Below are 16,702 nucleotides of genomic sequence, written 5' to 3'. Positions count from 1 at the left end.
GCTGAAAGGTTTGAGGACCACTGTGAGAAATAACCTGTTATAAACAAATACAATAAATCTACATTAAGAGACCTTATAAAAGTTCACGATGTGACACATATCCTGTTGACTCATGAGCAGAATGCAGCCCCTGTCCCAAGCTGACCACCCCTGCTCACACGCCAAAACACACAGGACTTGTGTCACTAGTCTAAAACATGTCATCATGTGAGGTCATGCAGCCTCAGCCTTACATGGATATCAGGACGTGGTGAATTCAGGGGCGTCACAAGGTGGGGAAAAGTGGGTCTGAGCCCAAGGTGGAAGGGCCTTCATTATTTTATACTCACAGCGTGGCACTGAGTGCCACGCTGCGAGCTTGTAGATCTGCTATTTTTGAAAAGTCGTGAAAATGTGTGCAAATGTGTGCTTTGAATATATGTATTTTTCAAGTGAACATTTGTAACTAAAATTTTGCTTCTGGGGGGGTCCCTTGAAATAAATATTTTGAAATGGGGGTCCGTGGCCAAAAACATATCATTTTGGGAGTCCTTCACATGAAAAAGTTTGAGCACTACTGACAGAAACATATAGGTTTTTCAAAAAACCTTTGAAGGATTTAGAAGACATTCATAAAATCGGGGCAAAAAAAGACTTGCACACATTTTCACTATTTTTGCAAAAATAGCAGATCTACAAGCTCGCAGCGCGGCACTCGGTGCCGCGCTGTGAGCTTGTATATCTGCTATTTTTCAATAGTTAAAGCACAAAATATTGCGTAATAATGCGTTCCCACTTCCCAGTCTGAACGGGTCTACTTACAATGCAGCTCCATGATTAGGAGCAGAGAGGACACTCTCAGACCCAGTAGTACAGTCTTCATCCTGCTGTCTGCTCCTTGTTGCTGTCTGTCATCTGAAGCTCCACTGATATATACCTTCAGCCACTGTCTGCTCCTGTGTCTTTTGAAGCGCTCCACCGATAAACAGTACCTTCACCCACTGCACTCTGGCACTGTCCCAGGCACGTGCACACATAGTGCACACAGTCGAAAAGGGGCTTATAGCACCTTTTCGACTGCAGCTTTAGCACCACACCACACCACACCGCACTGCTCCGCGCCGCACCACATACAAATATCTACATTTTCCATTACACAAAAGTACCCCTATCGGTAAGAAACACATTGACCCTTTTAACTGAGATTATAATACAATATAAATTTGCATTACAACTATCCTAATTATAATGCACTATAATGGATTATAACTGTGATTATAATACACTATAAAGTATTAATGTATTACTATGATAACTATAATAGATTATAACAGTGGTTATAACACAATAGAATCATGTATTACCAGTAAGACTCCCTAATCGGGAGATAAGCGACCGTAGGTCACTTATCTCCACAAATAGGGCAAAAATGTGTTTTGCCAACATCTTCCTGATCCATGTTGATGACATGAGTGTAGACATACTGTGTAGTGATTTTCGTGATTTTAGGGCCAAATCTGTAGGAGCAGTGTCCAAAAATGTGTTTTTAAAAATCGGCCTGGAGGTGGCGCTATATGGGAGAGATTCATGTTGATGGTATGAGTGTAGACATACTGTGTACCGATTTGCGTGATTTTAGGGCAAAAATTGTAGGAGCAGTTTCCAAAAATGTGTTTTGCAAGAATCGGCCTCATGGTGGCGCTAGAAGAGGGCCATGTGAGAAATGAGGGGTGGGGTCTCCGCGCCGGCAAGGCGGACGAATAGGTACCGGCCCCGGCTGTCCCGGTCGCTCCTAGCCGGAGTTACGGCATTTTATGTGAGCTGCAGTGTAGGGGGTCCTCCACTGGGGGGCGCCACCACTTTTGCATCCGTTCTGGAGCACCAGGAGTCGGTGGTCCCCGGGAATTCCCCGTGAGCAGCCCCGTTGGGGTGGTCATTTGGTCAGTTTAGCACATTTGGTCATTTTTTACATCTGGGGGTCCCCCAGGGACCTGGGGGTCCCTGGAGCTCCGGGGGTCCTTGGAGGTTGTAGTTTGGCAGGTAAGGAGTGTGTGTGCAAAATTTGGCATGGATCGGGGCAACGGTTGCGGAGATATGAGCAGGGCAAGAGTGTGACGTGTGAGGTGTGACAGACAGACAGACTGACTGACGGACTTACACTTTGTGCAGGGTTTGATAGTAAATGCGACCTACGGTCGCAACAACTATCCTGGTGGTCTAAACCAGTAAGACTCCCTAATCGGGAGATAAGCGACCGTAGGTCACTTATCTCCACAAATAGGGCAAAAATGTGTTTTGCCAAAATCTTCCTGATCCATGTTGATGACATGAGTGTAGACATACTGTGTAGTGATTTTCGTGATTTTAGGGCAAAATCTGTAGGAGCAGTGTCCAAAAATGTGTTTTTAAAAATCGGCCTGGAGGTGGCACTATATGGGAGAGATTCATGTTGATGGGATGAGTGTAGACATACTGTGTACCGATTTGCGTGATTTTAGGGCAAAAATTGTAGGAGCAGTGTCCAAAAATGTGTTTTGCAAGAATCGGCCTCATGGTGGCGCTAGAAGAGGGCCATGTGAGAAATGAGGGGTGGGGTCTCCGCGCCGGCAAGGCGGACGAATAGGTACCGGCCCCGGCTGTCCCGGTCGCTCCTAGCCGGAGTTACGGCATTTTATGTGAGCTGCAGTGTAGGGGGTCCTCCACTGGGGGCGCCACCACTTTTGCATCCGTTCTGGAGCACCAGGAGTGGGTGGTCCCCGGGAATTCCCCGTGAGCAGCCCCGTTGGGGTGGTCATTTGGTCAGTTTAGCACATTTGGTCATTTTTTACATCTGGGGGTCCCCCAGGGACCTGGGGGTCCCTGGAGCTCCGAGGGTCCTTGGAGGTTGTAGTTTGGCAGGTAAGGAACGTGTGTGCAAAATTTGGCATGGATCGGGGCAACGGTTGCGGAGATATGAGCAGGGCAAGAGTGTGACGTGTGAGGTGTGACAGACAGACTGACTGACGGACGGACTGACGGACGGACTGACACTTTGTGCAGGGTTTGATAGTAAATGCGACCTACGGTCGCAATGAAAAGTCAGTGAGTGTGAATCAGTCATTGTGAAGTGTTTGGCCCTGTTTGGCCTAGCTCAGACCTACTTTAGGTTGGATACTTTTTAGTACCGCGTTTAGTACCACTTTCACACCACTCTATCCTTGTAGTGGAAATCCTGGCACAAGTGGGCGGTGTGGTGTGGAGTGGTGTGGTGTTGGGCCAGTGGAAAAGGGGCTATATACATCAAAGGGGGCTTGAGCCCCTGCCCTTTTATCTGTCTATAAAAAGTGCCCTCTCCAGACCATAAATGCATTTTTTACTATGGTGAAAGACACCCCCAGAAACTCATGCAGGCTTCTGCAAATTTCTGTTTAGAGCTGCAATGATTGATCTCCCATTGCAATCTCCCTGGACTACTAACCATTGTGTCCCAAGTAGACCTCTAGACCTAGTGCGCATTCTGCTATACAGTAAACAGAGCTGTTACCTTAAATTTAAGGCATTTTAAATCAGGGAACCAATTTGACCGTTTTACTAAATACAATAGGCTATAGAAATACCCTATAGTGGAGTAAATCATTTACAATCATCTTTGAATGCAGAATTTTACATTTATTAAAGGAATATAAGATACAGAAATAGCAGTAATAAGCATAATTCAATAATGAGTACAAATTCAATATAATAGCCAAGATATAAATGATTTAAATCGTTTGTTTAAATTCATGTAAAAATATCTCCAATTCAAACACACGATTAGACATAATATATTATGGACGTAAAACAATAATCACATTCTTGAATATTTTCTTCAGGATACGAACATCTAAATTCATAACTGATTCAATTCAAAATAGGCATGATCATATAAATCTAAATGATGAAATCTACTACTACTACTAATAATAATAATCTCCAATTCAAAGACATGATTTAACATTTTAGCATAATTAATAACGGGTTCTTTAACACAATCAAATTACAGATTTTGTCACCACGACTCAGCCATAACCATTATAAGGAGTTCAATGCAGAAATGTGTGACGTAATTAAAAACACCTGTCGACCTCAGGCTACAACATTGATGATACGTCCCAGTTGCACCCTTGTGATGTTTTTTTCGTTAGTTGTTCCATTTATATTGAATCATAGAAATAGACTATGTGACAAACAGGAATAGTTTGGTGACCACCGCAGTATGGTTTAGCGCCCCAGCCTGTGTCTTCCGTGACGAAGAAGTCCAACAAATCCACGTTGGGGCCTTTAGGAGAGTCAGTCAAGCCGCAAGTGGAGCCTGCAGCGCCACCTTTGACCAAGTGGAGCTTGCAGTACTACTGCGGCCCAACCACCTGCGGCCCAACCACCTGCAGCAGCTGAATAAAATGTCTGTATCAGGAGTCTGGTGCAACGCACAGGTCCTGGACCTGGTGAGAGCAGGAGTGGACCTGGTGAGACGTAGAAGGGGCCCGGCCAGGAGTCAACCCACAGAGCCTGGTCCTTCCACGCGCCAGATTTACCCCCAGTGTTCGAGTTATACTCCCAGAACTATGGGGACCCTACATGGGGGGGGGGGGGGGGGTCATGCATCGCGCGCGTGCGCGCGCGAAAATTGGCGGTTTTTCGCGGTTTTGATCGCGTTTTTATCGCATTTCATTCGGGTTTCCGCGGGGGTTTTTTTTGCTAAACAATCGGGAACGGCACACTACACTTTCCCTTTGCCCCTTTCCACATGCACCAGCCAGCAAGATAGTCTATATAGTTATAGTAGATGGAATTCTTGGTACCAACACTCCAACAGACAGACACCAGTATCATATATAATCATTCAGTTCCAAAAGCTTTTCAGTTATCTACTTAATTTTACACTACTGTTCTACTACAGCAAGCATTATGGTATTGCTTCCCAAACGTTTTAGCCCGTGAACCAAGAGAAACTAAACCCAAACAAGTAGAAGTGAAAATAGCCGATCAACAAGCTCACAAGGAGTCGCTTTGCGCTGCGTTGTGAACTTCTAGATCTGCTATTTTCAGGACCCATACAATGTGTCCACAACGCTAGCCAAAACAGTGTTAGCTAGCAGCATAGCATCCATCATTACTCCAACTCTATTTAGCCACGACTCACTCACCAATTGTTGACAGATTGACGATGAGACGAGCAGGACGATGTTTAATGCCTTTATAGCCTACATGGTCTTGTCTTGGTGTTCTGTTATATTCCTTTATGCCTGTGTGTTGTTAATTTCACCACGAGTCCATCAGGGCGCAAGATACGCACTGACGACAGAGTGGACGAACGTTAAAGGCTCGTCCTATGAAAGCCATTTCTTCTCTGCACAGAAGCGCATTTCAAAACAAGAGTCTTTATTTTATTTTTTTCATCTATACAATCGATCATTCAACATGTTTATTTTGAAATTGTCCTGGAAAATAGTAGCCAAATAGCACCTACATGCCACTGAGAGGTTACGTTTGTGTTGATGAGAGCCAGAGAGCGCAGGGGAGAAAAAAAAAAAAAAAACTATGACTATGGGGTCCCAGACCTTATCTATGGGGGCTAACTCGAACCCTGTTTACCCCCCAGTCCCGGCAGAGTAGCTCCGGAGCGGTGGATTGAGTGGCCCTATCGTCCCCTAATAGGACTGATCGTGGGTAGCTACTGGAACGTAAGTTGGGACTTAATCACCCCGGCTGTGTCACCTGTTGGGAGAGTGTATGATGTTGCTAGACCCGAAACACCCGTCGACCTCAGGCTACATCAGTGAGGATACGTCCCAGTTGCATCCTTGTGATGTTTTCTTTGTTAGCGCAATGTGTCTTCATGGCATCAGGCGCAATAAAGGATTATACTATACTGCCTACATAAGTGATTATAAAATACTTGTTAGTGTTATGATTATTGTTATAAAGCATTATGAATATTTATGTGTTTTTTCTTTCATTTTTTTCTTTCTGTTTTATTCAGTCTTTTGGAGAAAAAAACTAATCTGTTTAGTTTTTGTCATATTTTAGGCAGGCCGTGAGGGCGTCGTAATTCCTGGATAGCTGTGTGCCAAAAATGGCGGATCTAAAGTTCATAAAAAACATAGAGCATGACACAACCAAGCATATAAAATTACTTTTCTTTTAGTTCTACTGGATCTCTTCTCCACTAGTCCCTCCCATTTTTGTATTTTTTTTCCCTACTTGTCAAAATTGTTCAGTATATTTAGTCTTAGTTTTAGTCATCATAGCTTAGTTTTTCGCTTTTTATTTAGTTTTCATCAGTGAAGAAAGGTATGACGATAACGTTGTCATAACACAATTATCGTTGTATTCTTTTGACCGAGTCATCTGACTCGGTTTCGCGTGTCAAGCCTTCATACCTTTCATTTTGTTCCCTGATCAGGCGTCTGAATTGACTTATGACATACTCCAGGGTGACATCGCTGCTCCTCAACGTTTCTGTTATTGTTCTGGGATTATTGGGGTCGTTGCGAGTTTTTGCGGCACGAATCCTTGGAATCTGGTGGAACTTTGTCTCTACATCCCTTGCATTGTGACAATACAACACTGTAACAGGAGTGTTTGGTTCTCGTATTTGTTTTCTCTCGTGTTCCCTAAGTCGTATTCTTACATGCCTTGTGGTCATGCCAGGTCTTATGTCGCCATCTATGCGAATGAACACATATATAGCATTATTGACTTCATCTACTTCAACTTCGACTGATTCAGATGATTCAGAATCAGATTCAGATTCAGATTCTGATTCGGATGATACAGATGATTCAGATTCTGGTTCTGATTCTGATAAATCCCCACTTTTCTTTGCATCCTCTTTCTTTTTCCTTTTATCCTCAGCTTGCTCTCGCACTACCCTGGCAGCAGGCCTCTCTTTCCTCTTTTTTTTTGGCTGACCTTCACCTCTTGCTGGCTGACTCGCTTCCTCGACCACCGCACCACTGAGACGCATTCTTGCCAGTCCATCTTCAACCTTGAAGATTGTGTCTAGAACTGATGGCCTAGAACGACCTACAGGTACACCTGCCAAAAGGCTTGGGACAGACACTGGGTCTGTCAAGGCCCCCATGAAAGTCCCTGATAACCAAGAACCACCTCCAAATACACCTCTTGCAGTAACGCTTGGGACAGACGCTGTGTCTGTCAAGGCCCCAAGGAAAGCAGCAGCTCCTACTAGCCGCGAACCGCCTATCCCTCCCGCCGTAAAGCTCATTGTTCCACCTGGCTCCTGGGGGTCGGTTCCAACGAGTCCGCAAACCAGCTCTGGTTCAAGTAGAGATGCTGGTGGTGGAGAAAAGGAACGAAAAGTGAAATAGTGTTATTAGCGCAACCTGCTTGAATCACCTGCTTTTCAGACCAGTGTTATTATTATTATTATTTTGTTCAGACAACACAGTTTTCGATAGAAAATGTAAAAAAAATCTGATATGGAATGAATACATACATGCATACATGCATACATAGCCTTACATCAAGACGCATTCTGCAGAGACTTTCGCATTGTGACGTTGGGGCGACGGCAGAAGCGTCTTACCGACTTGTCAGACAGGTCGGGGGCATGGTCGGCTTCCTAAGAAGTCGCATACATCTTGCAGAACTTCGGCGGTGTGCTATATTTCGCATTTGTGCATGTGTAGAGCCGCAATTGCAGTTTTACCGACCATGCCCCCGACCTGTCTGACAAGTCGGTAAGACGCTTCTGCCCTCGCCCCAATGTCACAATGCGAAAGTCTCGGCAGAATGCGTCTTAATGTAAGGCTAATATATACATAATAGCAATAAATCAATGAACGATGTAGACCTACAGCCAATAGTGGTTGTTACTCAGAGTGATTGACAGGACGTACAGCCAACTGTGGAGTCAGAATGATGTCAGCTGTCAACACAAAACACAAATAGTAGGAGGTTATAGGAGCTGTAAATCATCATGGTCTAGATATAAAAAAGAATAGCCATTGTAGTGATCTTTAGATCTCAGTGGACAAGTATGTACTTTATATTCATGGGCCCTATTTTCGTCAGTGCCTTACCTCTTATACCTAAAAAAATAAAATAAAAATAAACATAGGATATCTACAAGCTCACTATACGGTATGTTGATGTGTTTCATATTCACAGAGTTTTATTTTGTTTTATTTCAAGTGATATATGGCTTTATCATGTGGCTGTTTTATAATGAATATCTATCTATTACACTTTCTAAAGTAATTATTGGGATGATGTTCTACTTGAGTAATTTAAAAGTAAACAATACATTTACTTGAAAATAGTTTTCTGGATACTTCACCCACACCTGGCAATTAAAGAAAATTTACTTTGAATACCTCCAGGATATATCTCGCTATAACTTTGCCAAATCTCTGTCTGTCTGTCTGTCTGTCTGTCTGTCTGTCTGTCTGTCTGTCTGTCTGTCTGTCTGTCTGTCTGTGTTTATACTCCTAGCTAATCACAGGCCACGGGCCGTGTATGCCTGGTAAAGATCTATTTAAAGCACTTTAATGCCATAAGCAAACATTTGACTGAACAACTTCCCCTCATGGATTAATATTTTACAGCCACAGAGTAAAGCTGTCTATGGGCTGGGCTTGTGTAGCCTACTTTGTCCACCACTTATAGCCTGGCAACGGCACTATAAAGTCTACATGAGAGTCAAAGCATGTACAGTAGACCTATTTGCTGACGGGCAGAAACCAATGAAATGTTTGTGTTCATTCGCAAATTAACACCCCTAATTCATCACATTACAGCAAACATATTAAAAGTAGCAGATCCTTAAAAAAGGGATATTTTCATCTTTTCATTAATTTTATTTTCCATCAATTACACACAACTTGAATTCATGGACATTTCGTATAGTTTTTATTGCATTCCTAAGCCAAACTATTGTGAACTATCCCTTTAAGCTTGAAACATGGCATGAAGAGACACACCTTCACCTTGTAGATCTGATACTTTTGCAATCTTTGAATTAAGAATCCACAAAAGGTATAGTTTTGGACATACAGTATGAGGTTTCCAGCCAACAGAGATGATATTCAAGCAGGAAACCCATCCTGCTGTGTAATAAACTCTTCTAAAAGGCCTATACGCAGTACCATGTTCTTGGGACAAAACAATATGGTTACTTTTTTATCAAAGGTCCTAGTTTCAGTCATCTGAAATGTATTACTTTTAGTCTAGCTTTTGTTGGCTAATTATTACTAGTAAGACGCCTCAGGGTGACAGGCGACCTCGCGCCACAGTGATGTGGACATCAGGGATGTGGACATCAGGGATCTCCATATATGGGCATGAAAGGGATTTGTTCCCCTGGCATCACAGGGATATCCTTATTATCTCCATATATGGGCATAAAAGGGATTTGTTCCCCCTGGCATCACAGGGATCTCTCTAACATGGCAATAATAACACGCAATAACAATATTTTAAATTGCATGTTGGCGGGTTGTGATTACGTCATAATGCCTGATTTATACTTGGCTGTGCTGAAAATAGCTGGCCCCTGTTTGATCATTTTCACTTCAATATAGTCTACTGTATAAAGTACATCCATATAGCCTACATACCGGTATCCATATAGCTTGCATACACACGCATGCACGCACACACGCACGCATGTGCGCAAGCATGCACGCAAACATGCACGCACGGCACGCACACACACGCACGCACGCATGCATGCACACGCGCAAGCACGCACACACACACACACACACACACACACACACACACACACACACACACACACACACACACACACACACACACACACACACGCACACACGCACACACGCATGCATGCACGCACGCATGCACGCATGCACACACTCACACAAGAATGAAGTGGTTCTTACTCAGTGTGATTGACAGGATCTTCGACCAATAGTTGTCCTTACTCAGTGTGATTGACAGGATGTACAGCCAACAGTGGAGTCAGAATGATGTCAGCCTTCAACACAAAACACACATATAGTAGGCAAGTTAGGAGCTGTCAATCATCATGATCTACTGTAAATCACTGTTCATTTAGTTGCAGTCTTTTGAATGAAAATCTAATTTGAATGTATTTTTATTGATTGAATTCTTTATTAACAGTTTGCTAAAAAACAAGGCACGGTGGTGCAGATATACAAAATAAGTCGTATGTGTATTTTTACCTGTTAACCAGCGCTGCACAGGGAAAATAAATTACGATTTTAAAGTGACAGTAGACTACACACATTAACCCTTAACCAGTTACTTTCCCAAAAGTAAAAAGGTCACTTGCCATGTTAGAAAAGTACCATAAAGTGCAAGTGAAAGTGGTAAATTAAATATTAATTTTCTGTTCATAAAGAGCTGAAGATATATGGAGATTTCATAGTAATTACATGGATATTCATAATGTAAAGCCATTTATTTCTTATTGCACATTAATGAATTGTTGTTTTAATGAGAGGCAAACATTTAAACTTTTGTCCTCTTCATTAAATGTTTGATGGTGCTCAGCCACAAAATCACAGCCACTCAAAAAAATAAAATAAAAAAGGATACAGTTCTGTTCAGAATTTGTCATCTCGCGTCTTTCCACAAAATATTAATAAATGCTCAATAATGGGCTCGAAAAAGCCCAGGTCGATAAGCAGGACCGATAAGGTGCTCAATTATCAATACAAATTAACGAGCTCCGTCCCTAATTAATTATGGTTGAGCTACCAAACCTGTGCAGTGCAGATATTTCTTCATCACAGACTTGTTGTCAAATGACACAGAAAGAATAATAATACAGAACAGACCTTAATAAACAGGCCTGTATACAGGTATGTATACAGAATACACAAACGGAGGTTTCAATAAGTTAGACAAGACTTACCGTCTTCTGTCAGAGAGATGAGGAGTGGAGCTGTCAGTCAAACTGAAGCCTGTGGAGGCAATACTTATAGTGGAAAAGAAAACCCTCCCTTCTCCTCTCTGACGGGTGGAACAGCACAGTGTGTGTGTGTGTGCGCGTGTGTGTGCGTGTGTGTGTGTGTGTGTGTGTGTGTGTGTGTGTGTGTGTGTGTGTGTGTGTGTGTGTGTGTGTGTGTGTGTGTGTGTGCGCGCGTGCATGTTTGTGGGTGCGTGTGTGTGCGTGTGTGTGTGTGTGTGTGTGTGTGTGTGTGTGTGTGTGTGTGTGTGTGTGTGTGTGTGTGTGTGCGTGCGTGCGTGCGTGCGTGCGCGCGTGCGCGCGTGCATGTTTGTGGGTGCGTGTGTGCAGGGGTGTCGCACCAAATTACTGGCCCTGGGTACAAGGATTCACTGCGGGCCCCCCATGAATGTTCTTCATAGGGGGAGCCTCGGGGAGGTGGTTTAACCCATGTAGACTGGGAATGCATTATTAGGCATTATTTTGTGCTTTAACTATTGAAAAATAGCAGATCTACAAGCTCACAGTGCGGCACCGAGTGCCACGCTGCGAGCTTGTGGATCTTATTATAAAATAATTAAGGCCCCCTCCACCTTGGGCCCTAGCAACTCAGTCCCACTTTTCCCACCCTTGTCACGTCCCTGCTTGTCACGTCCCTGTGTGCTGTATTGTACTAAATACAGGTCCCAATAAAACACTGGAACCCTGAACCTTGCTCCACACATTGACGTGAGAGATTATGATATGATATTATACAATGAGATATTAAAACAGATATACGATATATTACAACAGATAAGGCCCATTATGATCAACTCAATTTGAAAGTGAAAGCATGCAGCGGTCTACCTTATTAAACAATGTTCTAGAGTTATCCTGCTATCAGCTGGTGAATGATGATGAACATACTTTATATGACACATGATCCAAACAATCATAAAGAATGCTTTTTCCTGCAAGCTACGGTATGATTTGTTTAACCCTTTGAAACAGGGAAATACATTGTCGTTGTCGGGTGGAGACCTTGTATGTTTGTTTTGTATTTATCATTTTTAAAATGATTTAAACTAGTGAAAACAGCCGATCTACAAGCACACAACGCCTCGCACCGCGAGGCGTTGTGTGCTTGTAGATATGCTGTTTTCACTACTTTTGTGCGACAGCCTTGTCTGATGAAGCAGGGCTTTACTTTGCGAAAAACGTACAGATTTGAAACTTGGAGATACAAGGTTTCTTTCTGCCCGTCAACGACGATACATAGTCCTTGACGCGGGAGGGGGAGCTGGGCTCCCCGAGAGGCCACAAAGTCTGTAGATATAGCAGCGTTGGTACAGAACACCTGACTGGATCCACGTGTTGGGCCTCACGCCAACTACAGAACAATCTCCATCTGTTAGCGCAGGGGTCCTCAACCTTTTCAGGCCGCGACCCACCAAAATAATCATATTTCAACCGGGGACCCCCTCCACCCTGCACAAGCACTAGGAATTGTAGGAGTTGGCATTACATAGTTTGACTCGATCTGTTCCATTGTGAAAATAGCCGATCTACATGCTCACTGCGAGGCGTTGTGAGCATGTAGATCTGCTATTTTCACAATTGCTGCTTCTAATATTTGACAGTTTTACCAATGTTTGACCAGAGGTACTGAAAAAGGTCTTTAAAGTCCTTAACCCTAGGATGCATGAGTGGGGTCAAAAATGACCCCAGGCGTTGTTATTCTTCAATATCTTTAAAATTAAAAGTTTAAATATTTTCATATTCCAGGTATTCCTCATAAAACATGTTTGTGACATGAGGCCATTTGCAGTTTTATCATTCCTTTCATTAATTTTAAGAAATTGCAGTTTTTGTATCACTACCCCACTCTTCCATGAGTGGGGTCAAAAATGACCCCAATTAAAATCAATGCATTTTTGCAATAAACTACTTCGCTCTCACACATAACTCTGACATACTTTTGCCTAGCAACGTGATTTCAACTTTAAAACACTCACACGACTTTGGCCTTTTTTCCGCCAATAGGGACGAGCTGGAATTGTTGAAGCCCCGCCCCCTCTGTCTACTAAACGCGTGCAGCAGCTGTCACATTTTGCTGTCACACTTTGCTCTCACACGTAACTCTGGCATACTTTTGCGTAGCAACGTGATTTCAACTTTAAAACGCTCACACGACTTGGCACTTTTTCCGCCAATAGGGACGAGCTGTAATTGTTGAAGCCCCGCCCCCCCTGTCTTCCTATTGGCTGGGCTTTAAACATCCATAACTCCAGTTCGCAGCATGGTACCGTCTCGAAATTTGGTGTCTGGACTTAGACCACCATAGGGATGAGTTGCAATTGTTGAAGCCACGCCCCCTCTTGCCTCCTATTGGCTGGGCTTCAAACATCCATAACTCCAGTTTGCAGCATTGTATAGTCTCGAAAATTGGTGTCTGGACTTAGACAGCCAATATGGACGAGCTGTAATTGTTGAAGCCCCGCCCCCTCTTACAAGTCTGTTGTTTCCACCCGCCCTGACGGTCGCTTACTGGTAATAGTAGTAATAGTAGTAATAAAAGTAGTAATAGTGTAATAGCAGTAGTAATAGTAGTAATAATAGTTGCGACCGTAGATTGCAAGTATGTGAACGGTCAAAGCTTGTCCATATGTATGTATGTATCTCTATCACGCCTGACACTGTGGGTCTATGGGTTTGTCGCTCTGACATCAAGCACTGATGTCACTGTGATGTCAGGGGAACCACTCTAACAGAATGGGTTTGCCGCTCTGACATCACGCTCTGGCTTCACTATGATGTCAAACTAACAGAATCCCTTTTATGCCCATACATGGAGTTCCCTGATGTCATTAATATTAAGCCCATATCTAACAGGACTTGATATGGGAATACCCATATATGGAGACCACATCGTCCACATACAACACTAACAGAATCCATATATGGCCAAGACATAAAGCCAAGACATCCCATATCTGTGTGGCAGGTACTACAGACAGGGATCTCCATGTAGGGGCATAAAAACGTTTAGTGTGACATCACAGTGAAGCCAGAGCCGGAAAAAGTGCCAAGTCGTGTGAGCGTTTTAAAGTTGAAATCACGTTGCTACGCAAAAGTATGTCAGAGTTACGTGTGAGAGAAAAGTGTGATAGCAAAATGTGACAGCTGCTGCATGCGTTTAGTAGACAGAGGGGGCGGGGCTTCAACAATTCCAGCTTGTCCCTATTGGCAGAAAAAAGGCCCAAGTTGTGTGAGTGTTTTAAAGTTGAAATCACGTTGCTAGGCAAAAGTATGGCAGAGTTACATGTGAGAGCAAGTCGTTTATTGCAAAAATACATTGATTTTAATTGGGGTCGTTTTTGACCCCACTCATGGAAGAGTGTAGGTATTGGTTGGTCATGCATCCAAGGGTTAAATTGTCACTTTAGATATGTGCTGATATCCTGTATACACTTATGTTGGTCTGTATTCTTTAGTGAGAAAACAATATTAACATTTAGCTAAACATCTGGGGACGCCCCAAAATAATTTGACCCACAGGTTGAGAACCACTGTGTTAGCGTACAGCACTCTGGTAGAGGGCGCACGAGCGTTAGGCAGGGTCTGGACAACTGCCTGATCGCAGGATTCTTCAACAGTGAACCCGGCCCAGACATGAAGCCAAAGGGGGCCTGGCTGGGGATGCCAACGGTGGCCCTCTACCTGTGACACACACGCGTGCACACGCACACGCACGCACGCACGCACACACACACACACACACACACACACACACACACACACACACACACACACACACACACACACACACACACACACACACACACACACACACACACACACACACACACACACCTCGACAATGTTCAGAGGCAAAGAGGTTGTCCAAGTATTGTGCTGTCTCAGCTATAATTGGCAGATGCTACATATACGTATGGCCATAGAGTACTGGGTGACATGCTATTGTATTGCGAAGACATGATTTAAAAAACCCTACTGCACCTATAATATTTGTGTCCTTGTATGCATCTCCTTTGTGTGGAGATAGATTAATGGTTTAAATGTGTGTGTACACACAGCCGTATTGTAATAAGTACAGGGACATGATGGGCCCATGATTCAGCCCGGGAGAAAGAGTTGGAGAGGCCCTCATTGCACGCTATAGAGAGAGATCTCTCTCTCGCTGATGCTACTCAAAGATTTGCCATTTCAGATCATGACAAGTGACAAGCCAGTGGGCCAATTACATGAGTTATATTTCGTCGTTGTTGGGTGGAAACCTTGTGTCCAAAACCGTTTGTTTTGTATTTATCATTTTTAAAATGATTTAAACTAGTGAAAACAGCCGATCTACAAGCACGGTGCGAGGTGTTGTGTGCTTGTAGATCTGCTGTTTTCACTACTTTTGAGCGACGGCCTTGTATGATGAAGCAGGGCTTTGCTTTGCGAAAACAATTTACAAATTTGAAACTTGGAGATACAAGGTACAGTGACAATTTACTTTTTTTTCTAATGGCCGGCCTGGACCGGCCGGGAATGAACCGGCCGTTCGGGACTTGTCCCGCTTTTCCCAATGGCCAGCACGTCCCTGAATAAGTACATGTGACAATGACACACTTGAACCTTGCTCCACACATTGACGTGAGAGATTGTGATATTATTATGGTATTGCAACAGATAAGGCCCATTATGATCCCCTGACAGCTCAATTTGAAAGTGAAAGCGTGCAGCTGTCTGCCTTAATTATAAAACAATGTTCTACATTTCTCCAGCTATCAGCTGGTGAATGATGATAAACGTGCTTTATATGACACATGATCCATACAATCATAAAGAATGCTGTTTCCCCAGATTTGTTTAACCCTTTAAAACAGAGAAAGCGCACACGCACACGCACACACACACACGCACACACACACGCACACGCACACGCACACGCACACACACACACACACACACACACACACACACACACACAGATATCATAACATACAGTTAGGGGTGTAACGATATAGTAACTGAATCGAAAAATCGTTTTTAATTTGCAATGATCTACTATATCATTTGCAAAAGCAAAATATCGTACCGCTTTGGCTTTGTATCGTATCGTATCGCTTTAAAATGCAGTAATCGGAATCGAATCGTTTTGCAATGCAAATGATTGATTGTATGTTAACTAAGTATTTGTGCCTTGTATTTGGCAATTTTAAGAGGGAAAATGAAAAAGAGGGGTCTAATTACCTTTACATATAGCTACTCTTGGTCTATCGATAAATGTGTGTAATCTCTGTGTTCAAGTAAAGGTGGGTTTGTCCATGTGTTGAAATATAATGTCCAAGTATTTGCTAGATAATCACAGCGTTTACTTCCATAATAATAGATTTTTTACACGTTTTACAGACTTAATTTCTTTGTTAAATAGTTTATATATCGATTTTAAATCGTATCGTGTCGCCATGAATGAACCAAAATCGTCCATGTATCGTTTTGTCAACCATGTATTGTGATGCGTATCGTATCGTTGTTAAAAACGTAAAATGTATCGTTACACCCCTACATACAGTACATCTTCAGCCCAGCTATATTTGATACATCATTTTACATGTTTTAACACAAATATTCTATTCTGGGGGTCCCTGGCACAAAACATGTTCAGATGGGGGTCCACGGCCAAATGATCAAGTTGGGGGTCCTTACTCCTTGGCACCAAAATGGTTTGACAACCGGAACTGCTTCCGGTCATCAAACTTGTGAACCATACATTTAAGCTCCAAAATGGCTCGCCTGGAGGAGACACACCTT

Source organism: Nannobrachium achirus, assembly GCF_963921795.1.
Source record: "Nannobrachium achirus genome assembly, chromosome: 16".
Lineage (NCBI taxonomy): Eukaryota > Metazoa > Chordata > Actinopteri > Myctophiformes > Myctophidae > Nannobrachium > Nannobrachium achirus.
Note: the sequence above shows the minus strand (reverse complement) of the source record.